Raw genomic sequence first — 6,044 nt, 5'->3', positions numbered from 1 at the left:
GGATTAAGAACATGAGGGGATCTAGGGAATCATGAATCACTACTTCCTCATCTGCTGTACATCCATCCAACGGTGCAAGAAGTCAAACTCAAAGCTAAACTCAAAGATGAGCCGTTTATTCTTAGTGGGATAAGCAGAAACTATTTCTGTGGGGTTATTACAACCACAGGGAGTCACTTGCTTCAGTGTTTTGTCAAAATATCAGTTACTACATACACTTTGAACTAATCATGATTTCTCCACAGAGTGGACACGAAGCGCTCAGTGGTTCCCAGTGTTCATTCTGCCCAGCAGAATCCAAAACACCTGGACTCCATATTTATGGTCTGTACATGTACAACAACTACTGTACTTTTACATCTATTCTGTTCACAGTCATCTACATGATGCAATTTGTAGACCAGTGCAATGTCACTGTTTCATGGCTCTTATATTGTGGTCCACAATTTCACCCCAACTGGTTCATTAATGCAACTACTGTTGTGTTCCAGCTGCTGGAGGAAAACATTATCACTTTTGTGAAGAATGAGTTGAAGAAGATCCAGGAGGTTCTGAATCCCGGTTACAGGCAAAACCTAGAGAGTCAGAAGGAGGATGAGGAGGTGTTAGACACTGAGAATCAAGAGCAGAGGAACAGCAGCAGAGAGGCATTTGTGAAAATCACACTGCACTTCCTGAGGAGAATGAAGCAGGAGGATCTGGCTGACTGTTTGCAGAGCAGTAAGAAGATTTCTCTCAATATTTAAACTGCTCCATAAATGTGATAAAGAAAGTTTGCAAAGGAATCTATGCAGTCCTGTGAAAAATGATCAAACTTATTGCTGGAGCATTCAGGTGTGTTTTAAGACGTTGCCAGAGTCTTAACAAGAGTGGATGTCCTATAAAATTTATGTTACGTAAGGCCCAAAATGGCCTCCGTGCAAGAAAGTAGTAGCTCTAATATTGACCAGTAAGGAACCACCACATGCACACTGCAATGGGGTACACAAGATATTTTTCCTCAGAGTCAAACTACTGGCTGAACACAACTCTGGCCAGGAATCCAAGGCCCAAAGCCACCACGGTCAGGGTTGTTAGCCTGGTTACCAACAGGGGAAAGGTGGTCACTTGGAAGAACAAGCAGCCAAAAATAATCAATCCTGCGTTTTCCTCAGAAAGGCTTGCCACCCACCTTTTCAGGCCTGGTGTCGTTCGAGGTTGGGTCTCCACATCAAATCCTTTGGCTTCCACTTTGGAGCTGAAACTTCCCTAAAACTTGTCCAGTTTCCTTTTCATGGGCGCAGAGAGTCTCCAATCCAGTGTTTTTTCTCCCAGCAGATCCAAAAAAATCCCAACTAAAATGAGTCCTCCCTCCAACATCCTCAGATTATTTTAAAAGCAAAACCAGGCCAGGTTAAAAATCTTTTAAAATGTGCACACTTCATTCTGGAGTCTCCGAGGCTTCCCTGCTGCAACCTCCCCCCCCCCTTCCTGATTCCTCTCCCCTTTATAGAGAAGGGCTCCAATCCTTAAGTACACTGGCTAATGATGATCATTGGGGACCAGTGAAAACACAGCTGAACATAATGAAACAGAAAGTAGAACTAATGACACTGAGACAGTTCAGGAGGGCGGCCATGGGGAAGGCAGTGGCGGCAACTGAGCAGATCCAGAGGCCGACCACGCCGGCGACAAGGTCCAGTCAGCGACCTGCAAGGTGGCCGCCAACGTTAAATCAGATGTGGGCGAGGAGGTGGCGTGGGACTCGCTGGACTAGATGAAGCATGACCAGATAGCGACAGGGCAGCTGCAGGCGACGGTGTGGGAGCTGGCGGTGCAGGGCCAGCAGGTGTGGAAACCTTTGGCTCAAGAACTGAACAAGGGGATGAATGAGTGACTAGGCCAGAGACTGGATAGGAGAGTGGGCAACGGGCGACTGAGCTACAGGAGAGTGGACTACAGACTGGACTGACTGGAATACAGGGGACTGGGCAACAGACTGAGCCACAGGTGACTGGAGGACAGGAAGAGACTGAGCTACAGGTGACTGTGCTACTCTTGGTGAGGTTAATGGCTGAGCTGATGGTTGGGTTAGAGATGGTGACAGTGCTGCAGCCTGAGATAATAAACCGGGTGCTTGAGCTGGGAATAGCTCTGTTAATTTGACCAGGGATTGAGCTACGGTGTGTAAAGCTGGATGAGGAGGTAGATGAAGTGGTAGACTGGCACGTGGAGAGGCTAGCTCTTCCGAGCCTCTAGGGAGGTCAGCCTGGATTCTGGCTGCCCTCACCCTGGGCGCTGGGACAGGCACAGAAGGTGGCTGGACACCAGTAATCCCCACCCGAGAAACAGGAACGGCTGTGGAGGTAGACTGGGTCACAGCTGCCCTCGTCTTGGGGGCTGGCACAGGATGTTACGATTTAATGTTGTCAGTGTTTTGTTTTATATTATGTTTAAGGATTTGTTCTCGTTTCCTGTTTTATTGTGAAGGTCTGCGTCTCATGTGAGTGTGTTCAGTTTTACCTCTGTCTCGTCTTGTTGATTATTCCCAGCTGTGTTCCCCACCTGTGTGCAATCTCCCTGTGTGTATTTAAGTCGCGTCCTCTGTCTTTGTTTTTTTTTTGGGGCTGGTCCGTCTGTGTATCCACTATGTTCCACTCGGGTGTCTGTTGTTAGTATCGTAGTTTTGTAAATAGTTGTAAATAGTCTTATCAAGTAGCAATCGTGTATATTGTTCACCTTGTACATATTCTTCACTGCAGCAGCCTAGTAGGCGTGAGAAGCCATTTTTGTTTAAGTTTTCTCCTGTTTTTCGGTTAGAAAGTTAGGTAAGTGGATTGTCTTTTGGTTGGTTTTTATTTTGTGTAGGAAAGCACAGGGACCAGGGGCCTGTTCTTCGTACCTCGCTTACTACATCCAAGATCAAATGACACATCCAAGATCAAATCATCGCGCTAACTTTGAGCTCGCTAATCCGGTTCTCCGAACGCACCTGTTGTTGACGATTAGTATAGCTGGATGAAGTAATCTGAGATCACTGGGTGGCTTAAAAGGGGCTACGCATCGATAGTAGAAACATTGATCGGCAACCCTGTGATTGGTCGGCGAAGATGTCGAAGGAGCGCGCGCAGTATCTCACGGCAGCAGAGCAAGAACTCTTGATTGAGGGATAGCAGGAGTTTCAGAGTTTAATTAAAACGCAGGGGAACACTGCAAAGGCTGCAAAAGCAAGGAGAGAGGGCTGGCAGAAAGTTGCTGACAAATTAAACTCGTAAGTGATCCATGATATTACATTATATCATGTGATATTATATTATACTACATTATATTATATTACATCATATCCTCTTTCACATTAGAGCCACAACAGGACCCACTAGAACATGGGAAAAAGTAAAAGTGAAATATAAGAATATTCCACAGAATGGTAATATTTATCACTTATATTGCTTTTAGTCTATGACAAGAGACCCTGGAATAATCTGTTTGTTTATAACAGCAACCAAGAAAAGGGCAGAGCAAATAAAGACAGGTGGTGGTCCTGCACCCCCTCGTCACACCCCTTTTTGTACTGTGACATTTATTGACATTGTGGGTTTTTATGTGTGTAGTTTGAATAACACTCCATCACTTTTACCTGTTCCCATGCAAGGGGTGACTGAAGCATGCACAGTAAGTCGGGAGTAAGTATATACAGTACAGTAAGTCATCCATACATACATACATACATACATACATATATATCTATATCTATATATAGATATAGATATATATCGAGGGAGAGAGAGAGAGAGAGAAAGGGGGAGGAAGAAAGTAAATAATACCCTCACGGGAGAATCGATATCTTTCTATGAGCACACCGTCGCGCTGAGCTAAAGGATCCTGTCTATCCCGCAATATACGCTAAATTCTGTAAACTCTCCTTATCAATCTTGCACCTTCCTTGCTCGCGTACAAACGGACAGGACATGGCTGCGACAGACTTCCCAAATCCACCTTCGCTTTTATAGTCGTGGTCTCTCATCTTGATTACACTAAGTAATTTACTATTAAGACTCTAAAATATGAATTACATCTGACATGATCTACTACATGTAATAGAATGGTTAATAGTACATTTCCCTTTTTTTCGGAAATGATCTGTATGTATCTGTATGCAATCAATAAAAGAATCAAATACTGCATTATCTTTAGTTACATTGATAATATTTATTTATGGTAAAACAGTGGAGAAATATCGCTCTTGCTTTCATATAACTGCAGCAGACATACCTGAGTGGCCGCGATCTAATCCTGTTTACATAAAGTAAACCTGCTCCCGAGCAGGCTTACTCTTACGGATCTGTTGCTATGACAGCAAGTCCCAGATGAGCTTCGGAGAACCGAACGATCCAAGATCACGCGAAATCGTCAACATTCAAATCCGGCTAACTTACTTAGCGAGGTACGAAGAACAGGCCCCAGTAGGGAGTTTTGTTTGTTATTTTTGGCACTGCTCACAGCTGAAGTAAATAAATGGCTGCTTAGCATTTTAGAAGATATTGTTGTTTGTGTATTTACTTGGGTGGTCTGTGTGTGGGCCAATTTCTTGTTGCGTTCATACACGCCTAGACAAAGAACGTAACAGAATTGGGGGCTCGTCCGGGATCCGTCTGTCTTCGCTGGAGGGTCCGAGGGGCCTGTCCAGCCTTCATTCGTCTCCGCTGGAGGGGTCCAAGGGGCCTGTCCAGCCAACATTCGCCTTCGCTGGAGGGTCCGAGGGGCCTGTCCAGCCTTCGTCCGTCTTCGCTGGAGGGTCCGAGGGACCGCTTCAGCCTTCCGTTTCCGCTGGAGGAGTCCAAGGGGCCTGTCCAGCCAACATTCGCCTTCGCTGGAGGGTCCGAGGGCCTGTCCAGCCTTCGTCCGTCTCCGCTGGAGGGTCCGAGGGACCGCTTCAGCCTTCCGTTTCCGCTGGAGGAGTCCAAGGGGCCTGTCCAGCCAACATTCGTCTTCGCTGGAGGGTCCGAGGGGCCTGTCCAGCCTTCGTCCGTCTTCGCTGGAGGGTCGAGGGACCGCTTCAGCCTTCCGTTTCCGCTGGAGGGGTCCAAGGGCCTGTCCAGCCAACATTTGTCTTCGTCTCCGCTGGAGGGGTCCGAGGGGCCTGTCCAGCCAACATTCGTCTTCGTCTCCGCTGGAGGGGTCCGAGGGGCCTGTCCAGCCAACATTCGTCTTCGTCTCCGCTGGAGGGGTCGAGGGCCTGTCCAGCCAACATTCGTCTTCGTCTCCGCTGGAGGGGTCCGAGGGCCTGTCCAGCCAACATTCGTCTTCGTCTCCGCTGGAGGGGTCCGAGGGGCCTGTCCAGCCAACATTCGTCTTCGTCTCCGCTGGAGGGGTCCAAGGGCCTGTCAGCCAACATTCGTCTTCGCTGGAGGTCCGAGGGGCCTGTCCAGCCATCATTCGTCTTCGCTGGAGGGTCCGGAGGACCGCTTCAGCATTCTGTTTCAGCTGGAGGGTCCGAGGGGCCTGTCCAGCCTTTATTCGTCTCCGCTGGAGGGTCCGAGGGGCCTGTCCAGCCAACATTCGTCTTCGTCTCCGCTGGAGGGGTCCAAGGGCCTGTCCAGCCAACATTCGTCTTCGCTGGAGGGTCCGAGGGGCCTGTCCAGCCAACATTCGTCTTCGTCTCCGCTGGAGGGGTCCAAGGGGCCTGTCCAGCCAACATTCGTCTTCGCTGGAGGGTCCGAGGGGCCTGTCCAGCCTTCGTCCGTCTCCGCTGGAGGGTCCGAGGGACCGCTTCAGCCTTCCATTTCCGCTGGAGGGGTCCAAGGGGCCTGTCCAGCCAACATTCGTCTTCGCTGGAGGGTCCGAGGGGCCTGTTCAGCCTTCGTCTGTCTTCGCTGGAGGGTCCGAGGGACCGCTTCAGCATTCCGTCTTCGCTGGAGGGTCCGAGGACCGCTTCAGCCTTCCGTTTCCGCTGGAGGGGTCCAAGGGGCCTGTCCAGCCAACATTCGTCTTCGCTGGAGGGTCCGAGGGCCTGTCCAGCCTTCGTCCGTCTCCGCTGGAGGGTCCGAGGGCCTGTCCAGCCTTCG

Source organism: Oreochromis niloticus, linkage group LG23 (assembly GCF_001858045.2).
Source record: "Oreochromis niloticus isolate F11D_XX linkage group LG23, O_niloticus_UMD_NMBU, whole genome shotgun sequence".
Lineage (NCBI taxonomy): Eukaryota > Metazoa > Chordata > Actinopteri > Cichliformes > Cichlidae > Oreochromis > Oreochromis niloticus.
Note: the sequence above shows the minus strand (reverse complement) of the source record.